Source organism: Gorilla gorilla, chromosome 7, assembly GCF_029281585.2.
Source record: "Gorilla gorilla gorilla isolate KB3781 chromosome 7, NHGRI_mGorGor1-v2.1_pri, whole genome shotgun sequence".
Classification (NCBI taxonomy): Eukaryota; Metazoa; Chordata; class Mammalia; order Primates; family Hominidae; genus Gorilla; species Gorilla gorilla.
The window spans coordinates 155,218,309-155,230,929 of record NC_073231.2 but is presented as its reverse complement, the minus strand read 5'-3'; positions in this window follow the sequence as shown (position 1 = coordinate 155,230,929).

The window sequence follows — 12,621 nt, the reverse complement described above, 5'->3', positions numbered from 1 at the left end:
AGCACCACTATCTGCATGAACATGGAAATATCTGCACTGCCATCTGTATGAACATATAAAAATCTACACCGCCATCTGTATTAAGAAGGAAATATCTAAACCGCTATCTGTATAAACAAGGAAATATCTACACCGCTGCCTGTATAAACATGGAAATATCAGCACCGCTCTCTGTATGAAAATGGAAATATCTACAACGCTATCTGTATGAACATGCAAATATCTACACTGCTATGTGTATGAACATGGAAATAGCTACACCGTTATCTCTATGAAAATGGAAATAGCTATACCGCTATCTGTATGAACATGGAAATATCTACACCGCTGTCTGTATGAACATGGATATATTTACACAGCCATCTGGATGAACATGGAAATATCAACACCGATATCTGTATGAACATGGAAATATCTACACCGCTATCTGTATGAACATGGAAATATCTACACCGCTATCAGTATGAACAAGGAAATATCTACACCGCTATCTGTATGAACATGGATATATCTACACAGCCCTCTGGATGAACATGGAAATATCTACACCGCTATGTGTGTAAACATGCATAGATCTTCACCGCTATCTGTATAAACATGGAAATATCTACACCGCTATCCGTATGAACATGGATATATCTACACCGCTATCTGCATGAAAATGGAAATATCTACACTGCTATCTGCATATACATTTAAATATCTACCCAGCTATCTCTTTACACATGGAAATAACTACACCACTATCTGTATGAACATGGAAATAACTACACCGCCATCTGTATGAACATGGAAATATCAGCACCGCTATCTGTATGAACATGGAAATTTCTACACCGCTATCTCTATGAACATGGAAATATCTACACTGCTATCTGTATGAACATGGAAATAGCTACACCGCTATCTCTATGAACATGGATATATCTACACAGCCATCTGGATGAACATGGAAATATCTACACCGCTATCTGCATGAACATGGAAGTATCTACACCGCTAACTGTGTAAACATGCATACTTCTTCACCGCAATCTGTATAAACATGGAAATATCAACACCGCTATTTGTATGAACTTGGAAACATCTACACCGCTATCTGTTTGAACATGGAAATATCTAAACCGCTATCTGTATGAAAATGGAAATATCTACACCGCTATCAGTATGAACATGGAGATATCTACACCGCTATCTGTATGAACATGGAAATATCTACACCGCTATCTGTTTGAACATGGAAATATCTAAAACGCTATCTGTATGAACATGGAATTATCTACACCGCTATCTGTATGAACATGGAGATATCTACACAGCTATCTGTATGAACATGGAAATAACTTCACCGCCATCTGTATGAACATGGATATATCTACACAGCCATCTGTATGAACATGGATATATCGACACAGCCCTCTGGATGAACATGGAAATATCCACACCGCTATCTGTGTAAACATGCATACATCTTCACCGCTATCTGTATAAACATGGAAATATCTTCACCGCTATCTGTATGAACATGGAAATATCTACACCGCTATCTGTTTGAAGATGGAAATATATACACCGCTATCTGCATGAAAATAGAAATATCTACACAGCTGTCTGCATGAAAATGGAAATAACTACACAGCTATCTGCATATACATGGAAATATCTACACAGCTATCTCTTTACACATGGAAATAACTACACCGCTATCTGTATGAACATGGAAATATCCACACTGCCATCTGTATGAACATGGAAATATCTGCACCGCCATCTGTATGAACATATAAATATCTACACTGCCATCTGTATTAAGATGGAGATATCTACAACGCTATCTGAATAAACATGGAAATATCTACACCGCTATCTGTATAAACATGGAAATATCAGCACCGCTATCTGTATGAACATGGAAATATCTACACCGCTATCTGTAGGAACATGGAAATAGCTACACCGCTGCCTGTATAGACATGGAAATATCAGCACCGCTATCTCTATGAACATGGAAATATCTACACCACTATCTGTATGAACATGGATATATTTACACAGCCATCTGGATGAACATGGAAATATCTACACCACTATCTGTATGAACATCGAAATATCTACACCGCTATCTGTGTAAACATGCATACATCTTCACCGCTATCAGTATAAACATGGAAATATCTACACCGCTATCTGTATGAACATGGAAATAGCTACACCGCTATCTTTATAGACATGGAAATATCTACACCGCTCTCTGTATGAACGTGGATATATGTACACAGCCATCTGGATGAACATGGAAATATCTACACCGCTATCTGTATGAACATGGAAATATCTACACCGCTATCTGCATGAACACGGAAATATCTATACCGCTATCTGTTTGAACATGGAAATATCTACACTGCTATCTGCATGAAAATGGAAATATCTACACTGCTATCAGCATATACATGGAAATATCTACACAGCTATCTCTTTACACATGGAAATAACCACACCGCTATCTGTATGAACATGGAAATATCCACACCGCCATCCGTATGAACATGGATATATCTGCACCGCCATCTGTATGAACATATAAATATCTACACCGCCATCTGTATTAAAATGGAGATATCTACTCCGCTAGCTGTATAAACATGGAAATATCTACACCGCTATCTGTATAAACATGGAAATATCTACACCGCTATCTGTATAAACATGGAAATATCTACACCGCTACCTGTATAAACATGGAAATATCAGCACCGCTTTCTGTATGAACATGGAAATATCGACACCGATATCTGTATGAACATGGAAATATCTACACCGCTATCTGTATGAACATGGAAATATCTACACCGCTATCAGTATGAACAAGGAAATATCTACACCGCTATCTGTATGAACATGGATATATCTACACAGCCCTCTGGATGAACATGGAAATATCCACACTGCTATCTGTGTAAACATGCATACATCTTCACCGCTATCTGTATAAACATGGAAATACCTACACCGCTATCTGTATGAACATGGAAATATCTTCACCGCTATCTGTTTGAAGATGGAAATATATACACCGCTATCTGCTTGAAAACGGAAATATCTACACAGCTATCTGCATATATATGGAAATATCTACACAGCTATCTCTTTACACATGGAAATAACTACACCGCTATCTGTATGAACATGGAAATATCTACACCGCCACCTGTCTGAACATGGAAATATCTACACCGGTATCTGTATGAACATGGAAATAGCTACACCGTTATCTGTATGAAAATGGAAATAGCTACACCGCTATCTGTATGAACATGGAAATATCTACACCGCTATTTGTATGAACATGGATATATCTACACAGACATCTGTCTGAACATGGAAATATCTACACCGCTATCTGTATGAACATGGAAATATCTACACCGCTATCTGTATGAACATGGATATATCTACACAGCCATCTGGATGAACATGGAAATATCTACACCGCTATCTGTGTAAACATGCATACATCTTCACCACTATCTGTATAAACATGGAAATATCTGCACCGCTATCGGTATGAACATGGAAATATCTACACCGCTATCTGTGTAAACATGCATACATCTTCACCGCTATCTGTATAAACATGGAAATATCTACACCGCTATCTGTATGAACATGGAAATATCTACACCGCTATCTGTTTGAAGATGGAAATATATACACAGATATCTGCATGAAAATGGAAGTATCTACACAGCTATCTGCATATAGATGGAAATGTCTACACAGCTATCTCTTTACACATGGAAATAACTACACCGCTATCTGTATTAACATGGAAATATCTACACCGCCATCTATATGAACATCGAAATATCTGCACCGCCATCTGTATGAACATATAAATATCTACACCGCCATCTGTATTAAGATTTAGATATCTACACCGCTATCTGAATAAACATGGAAATATCTACACAGCTATCTGTATAAACATGGAAATATCTACTCCGCTATCTGTATAAACATGGAAATATCTACACCGCTACCTGTATAAACATGGAAATATCAGCACCACTATCTGCATGAACATGGAAATATCTGCACTGCCATCTGTATGAACATATAAATATCTACACCGCCATCTGTATTAAGAAGGAAATATCTAAACCGCTATCTGTATAAACAAGGAAATAACTACACCGCTGCCTGTATAAACATGGAAATATCAGCACCGCTCTCTGTATGAAAATGGAAATATCTACACCGCTATCTGTATGAACATGCAAATATCTACACTGCTATGTGTATGAACATGGAAATAGCTACACCGTTATCTCTATGAAAATGGAAATATCTACACCGCTATCTGTATGAACATGGAAATATCTACACCGCTATCTGTATGAACATGGATATATTTACACAGCCATCTGGATGAACATGGAAATATCAACACCGATATCTGTATGAACATGGAAATATCTACACCGCTATCTGTATGAACATGGAAATATCTACACCGCTATCAGTATGAACAAGGAAATATCTACACCGCTATCTGTATGAACATGGATATATCTACACAGCCCTCTGGATGAACATGGAAATATCTACACCGCTATGTGTGTAAACATGCATAGATCTTCACCGCTATCTGTATAAACATGGAAATATCTACACCGCTATCTGTATGAACATGGATATATCTACACAGCCATCTGGATGAACATGGAAATATCTACACCGCTATCTGTGTGAACATGCATACATCTTCACCACTATCTGTATAAACAAGGAAATATCTGCACCGCTATCGGTATGAACATGGAAATATCTACACCGCTATCTGTATGAACATGGAAATAACTACACCGCTATCTGTTTGGACATGGAAATATCTACACCGCTATCTGCATGAAAATGGAAATATCTACACTGCTATCTGCATATACATTTAAATATCTACCCAGCTATCTCTTTACACATGGAAATAACTACACCACTATCTGTATGAACATGGAAATAACTACACCGCCATCTGTATGAACATGGAAATATCTGCACCGCCATCAGTATGAACATATAAATATCTACACCGCCATCTGTATTAAGATGGAGATATCTACACTGCTATCTGTATAAACATGGAAATATCTACACCGCCATCTGTATGAACATATAAATACACCGCCATCTGTATTAAGAAGGAAATATCTAAACCGCTATCTGTATAAACATGGAAATATCTACACCGCTGCCTGTATAAACATGGAAATATCAGCACCGCTATCTGTATGAACATGGAAATATCTACACCGCTATCTGTAGGAACATGGAAATAGCTACACCGCTGCCTGTATAAACATGGAAATATCAGCACCGCTATCTGTATGAACATGGAAATATCTACACCACTATCTGTATGAACATGGATATATCTACACAGCCATCTGGATGAACATGGAAATATCTACACCACTATCTGTATGAACATGGAAATATCTACACCGCTATCTGTGTAAACATGCATACATCTTCACCGCTATCTGTATAAACATGGAAATATCTACACCGCTATCTGTTTGAACATGGAAATATCTACACCGCAATATCTTTACACATGGAAATAACTACACCGCTATCTGCATGAACATGAAAATATCCACACCGCCATCTGTATGAACATGGAAATATCTGCCCCGCCATCTGTATGAACATATAAATATCTACACCGCCATCTGTATTAAGATGGAGATATCTATACCGCTATCTGAATAAACATGGAAATATCAGCACCGCTATCTGTATGAACATGGAAATATCTACACCGCTATCTGTATGAGCATGGAAATATCTACACTGCTATCTGTATGAACATGGAAATAGCTACACCGTTATCTGTATGAACATGGAAATAGCTACACCAATATCTGTATGAACATGGAAACATCTACACCACTATCTGTATGAACATGGATAAATCTACACAGCCATCTGGATGAACATGGAAATATCTACACCGCTATCTGTATGAACATGGAAATATGTACACCGCTATCTGTATGAACATGGATATATCTACACAGCCATCTGGATGAACATGGAAATATCTACAGCGCTATCTGTGTAAACAAGCATAGATCTTCACCGCTACCTGTATAAACATGGAAATATCTACACCGCAATCTGTATGAACATGGAAATATCCACACCGCTATCTGTATGAACATGGAAATATCTACACCGCTATCTGTTTGAACATGGAAATATCTACACCGCTATCTGTATGAAAATGGAAATATCTACGCTGCTATCTGCATATACATTTAAATATCTACACAGCTATCTCTTTACACATGGAAATAACTACACCGCTATCTGTATGAACATGGAAATATCTACACCGCCATCTGTATGAACACGGAAATATCTGCACCGCCATCTGTAAGAACATATAAATATCTACACCGCCATCTGTATTAAGATGGAGATATCTACACTGCTATCTGTACAAACATGGAAATATCTAAACCGCCATCTGTATGAACATATAAATATCTACACCGCCATCAGTATTAAGAAGGAAATATCTAAACCGCTATCTGTATAAACATGGAAATATCTACACCGCTGCCTGTATAAACTACGAAATATCAGCACCGCTATCTGTATGAACATGGAAATATCTGCACCGCTATCTGTATGAACATGGAAATATCTACACCGCTATCTGTATGAACATGGAAATAGCTACACCGCTATCTGTATGAACATGGATATATCTACAAAGCCATCTGGATGAACATGGAAATATCTACACCGCTATGTGTGTAAACATGCATAGATCTTCACCGCTATCTGTATAAACATGGAAATATCTACAAGGCTATCTGTATGAACATGGAAATATCTACACCGCCATCTGTATGAACATATAAATACACCACCATCTGTATTAAGAAGGAAATATCTAAACCGCTATCTGTATAAACATGGAAATATCTACACCGCTGCCTGTATAAACATGGAAATATCAGCACCGCTATCTGTATGAACATGGAAATATCTACAAAGCTATCTGAATGAACATGGAAAAATCTACACTGCTATCTGTTTGAACATGTAAATATCTACACCGCTATCTGCATGAAAATTGAAATATCTACAAAGCTATCTGCATATACATGGAAATATCTACGCAGCTATCTCTTTACACATGGAAATAACTACACCGCTATATCTATAAACATGGAAATATCTACACCGCCATCTGTATGAACATGGAAATATGTGCACCGCCATCTGTATGAACATATAGATATCTACACCGCCATCTGTATTAAGAAGGAAATATCTAAACCGCTATCTGTATAAACCTGGAAATATCTACTCCGCTGCCTGTAAAAACATGGAAATATCAGCACCGCTATCTGTATGAACATGGAAATATCTACACCACTATCTGTTTGAACATGGAAATATCTACACCGCTATCTGCATGAAAATGGAAATATCTACACTGCTATCTGCATATACATGGAAATATCTACACAGCTATCTCTTTACACATGGAAATAGCCACACCGCTATCTGTATGAACATGGAAATATCCACACCACCATCTGTATGAACATGGAAATATCTGCACTGCCATCTGTATGAACATAAAAATATCTACACCGCCATCTGTATTAAGATGGAGATATCTACACCGCTATCTGCATAAACATGGAAATATCTACACCGCTATCTGTATAAACATGGAAATATCTACACCGCTATCTGTATAAACATGGAAATATCTACACCGCTACCTGTATAAACATGGAAATATCAGCAGCGCTTTCTGTATGAACATGGAAATATCTACACCGCTATCTGTATGAACATGGAAATATCTACACCGCTATCTGTATGAACATGGAAATATCTACACCGCTATCAGTATGAACAAGGAAATATCTACACCGCTATCTGTATGAACATGGATATATCTACACAGCCCTCTGGATGAACATGGAAATATCCACACCGCTATCTGTGTAAACATGCATACATCTTCACAGCTATCTGTATGAACATGGAAATATCTACACCGCTATCTGTATGAACATGGAAATATCTACACCGCTATCTGTTTCAAGATGGAAATATATACACCGCTATCTGCATGAAAACGGAAATATCTACACAGCAATCTGCATATACATGGAAATATCTACACAGCTATCTCTTTACACATGGAAATAACTTCACCGCTATCTGTATGAACATGGAAATATCTACACCGCCATCTGTCTGAACATGGAAATATCTACACCGCTATCTGTATGAACATGGAAATACCTACACCGCTATCTGATTGGACATGGAAATATCTACACCGCTATCTGCATGAAATTGGAAATATCTACACTGCTATCTGCATATACATTTAAATATCCACACAGCTATCTCTTTACACATGGAAATAACTACACCACTATCTGTATGAACATGGAAATAACTACACCGCCATCTGTATGAACATGGAAATATCTGCACCGCCATGTGTATGAACATATAAATATCTACACCGCCATCTGTATTAAGATGGAGTTATCTACACTGTTATCTGTATAAACATGGAAATAACTACACCGCCATCTGTATGAAAATATAAATACGCCGCCATCTGTATTAAGAAGAAATATCTAAACCGCTATCTGTATAAACATGGAAATATCTACACCGCTGCCTGTATAATCATGGAAATATCAGCACCGCTATCTGTATGAACATGGAAATATCTACACTGCTATCTGCATGAAAATGGAAATATCTACACTGCTATCTGCATATACATTTAAATATCTACACAGCTATCTCTTTACACATGGAAATAACTACACCGCTATCTGTATGAACATGGAAATATCTACACCGCCATCTGTATGAACACGGAAATATCTGCACCGCCATCTGTATGAACATATAAATATCTACACTGCCATCTGTATTAAGATGGAGATATCTACACTGCTATCTGTATAAACATGGAAACATCTACACCGCCATCTGTATGAACATATAAATATCTACACAGCCATCTGTATTAAGAAGGAAATATCTAAACCGCTATCTGTATAAACATGGAAATATCTACACCGCTGCCTGTATAAACAAGGAAATATCAGCACCGCTATCTGTATGAACATGGAAATATCTACACCGCTATCTGTATGAACATGGAAATATCTACTCCGCTATCTGTATGAATATTGAAATAGCTACACCGCTATCTGTATGAACATGGATATATCTACAAAGCCAACTGGATGAACATGGAAATATCTACACCGATATCTGTATAAACATGGAAATATCTACACCGCTATCTGTATGAACATGGAAATATCTACACCGCTATCTGTATGAACATGGAAATATCTACACCGCTATCTGTTTGAACATGGAAATATCTACACCGATATCTGCATGAAAATGGAAATATCTACACTCCTATCTGCATATACATTTAAATATCTACACAGCTATCTCTTTACACATGGAAATAACTACATTGCTATCTGCATGAACATGGAAATATCTGCACCGCCATCTGTATGAACATATAAATATCTACACCGCAATCTGTATTAAGATAGAGATATCTCCACTGCTATCTGTATAAACATGGAAATATCTACACCGCTATCTGTATAAACATGGAAATATCTACACCGCTATCTGTATGAACATGGAAATATCTGCACCGCCATCTGTATGAACATATAAATATCTACACCACCATCTGTATTAAGATGGAGATATCTACACCGCTATCTGTTTAAACATGGAAATATCTACACCGCTATCTGTATAAACATGGAAATACCTACACCGCTATCTGTATAAACATGGAAATATCTACACCACTACCTGTATAAACATGGAAATATCAGCACCGCTATCTGTATGAACATGGAAATATCTACAAAGCTATCTGAATGAACATGGAAAAATCTACACCGCTATCTGTTTGAACATGTAAATATCTACACCGCTATCTGCATGAAAATGGAAATATCTACAAAGCTATCTGCATATACATGGAAATATCTACACAGCTATCTCTTTACACTTGGAAATAACTACACCGCTATATCTATAAACATGGAAATATCTACACCGCGATCTGTATGAACATGGAAATATCTGCACCGCCATCTGTATGAACATATAAATATCTACACCGCTATCTGTATGAACATGGAAATATCTACACCGCTATCTGTATGAACATGGAAATATCTACACCGCTATCTGTTTGAACATGGAAATATCTACACCGCTGTCTGCATGAAAATGGAAATATCTACAGAGCTATCTGCATATACATGGAAATATCTACACAGCTATCTCTTTACACATGGAAATAACTACACCGCTATCTGTATGAACATGGAAATATCTACACCGCCATCTGTATGAACATGGAAATACCTGCACCGCCATCTGTATGAACATATAAATATCTACACTGCCATCTGTGTTAAGATGGAGATATCTACACTGCTATCTGAATAAACATGGAAATATCAGCACCGCCTTCTGTATGAACATGGAAATATCAGCCCCTCTATCTGTATGAACATGGAGATATCTACACCGCAATCTGTATGAAATGGATATATCTACACAGCCATCTGGAGGAACATGGAAATATCTACACCGCTATCTCTTTGAACATGGGAATATCTACACTGCTATCTGTATGAACATGGAAATATCTACACCGCTATCTGTATGAACAAGGAAATATCTTCACCGCTATCTGTGTGAACATGGATATATCTACAGAGCCATCTGCATGAACATGGAAATATCTACACCGCCATCTGTATGAACATATAAATATCTACTCCGCCATCTGTATTAAGATGGAGATATCTACACCGCTATCTGTATAAACCTGGAAATATCTACACCGCTATCTGTTTAAACATGGAAATATCTACACCGCTATCAGGATTAACATGGAAATTTCTACACCACTACCTGTATAAACATGGAAATAACAGCACCGCTATCTGTATGAACATGGAAATATCTACACCGCTATCTGTATGAACATGGAAATATCTACACCGCTATCTGTATGAACATGGAAATATCTACACCGCTATCTGTATGAACATGGAAATATCTACACCGCTATCTGTTTGAACATGGAAATATCTACACCGCTATCTGCATGAAAATGGAAATATCTACACAGCGATCTGCATATACATGGAAATATCTATAAAGCTATCTCTTTACACATGGAAATAACTACAGCGCTATCTCTATAAACATACAAATATCTACACCGCCATCTGTATGAACATGGAAATATCTGCACCGCCATCTGTATGAACATATAAATATCTACACCGCCATCTATATTAAGATGGAGATATCTACACCGCTATCTGTATAAACTTGGAAATATCTACACCGCTATCTGTATAAACATGGAATTATCTACACCGCAATCTGTATAAACATGGAAATATCTACACCGCTACCTGTATAAACATGGAAATATCAGCACCGCTATCTGTATGAACATGGAAATATCTACACCGCTATCTGAACATGGAAATATCTACACCGCTATCTGTATGAACATGGAAATAGCTACACCGCTATCTGTATGAACATGGAAATGTCTTCAACGCCATCTGTATGAACATGGATATATCTACACAGCCATCTGTATGAACATGGAAATATCTACACCGCTATCTGTATGAACATGGAAATATCTACACCGCTATCTGTATGAACATGGAAATATCTTCACCGCCATCTGTATGAGCATGGATATGTCTACACATCCATCTGGATGAACATGGAAAAATCTACACCGCGATCTGTATGAACATGGGAATATCTAGACCGCTATCTGTGTAAACATGCATACACCTCCACCGCTATCTGTATAAACATGGAAATATCTACACCGCTATCTGTATGAACATGGAAATATCTACACCGCCATGTGTTTGAACATGGAAATATCTAAACCGCTATCTGCATGAAAATGGAAATATCTACACAGCTATCTGCATATACATGGAAATATCTACACAGCTATCTCTTTACACATGGAAATAACTACACCGCTATCTGTATGAACATGGAAATATCTTCACCGCCATCTGTATGAACATGGAAATAACTACACTGCTATCTGTATGAACATGGAAATAGCTACACCGTTATCTGTATGAACATGGAAATAGCTACACCACTATCTGTATGAACATGGAAATATCTACACCGCTATCTGTATGAACATGGATATATCTACACAGCCATCTGCATGAACATGGAAATATCTACACCGCTATCTCTATATACATTGAAATATCTACACCACTACTTGTATAAACATGGAAATATCAGCACCGCTATCTATATGAACATGGAAATATCTACACCGCTATCTGTATGAACATGGAAATATCTACACCGCTATCTGTATGAACATGGAAATACCTACACCGCTATCTGTATGAACATGGAAATATCTCCACCGCTATCTGTTTGAACATGGAAATATCTACACCGCTGTCTGCATGAAAATGGAAATAT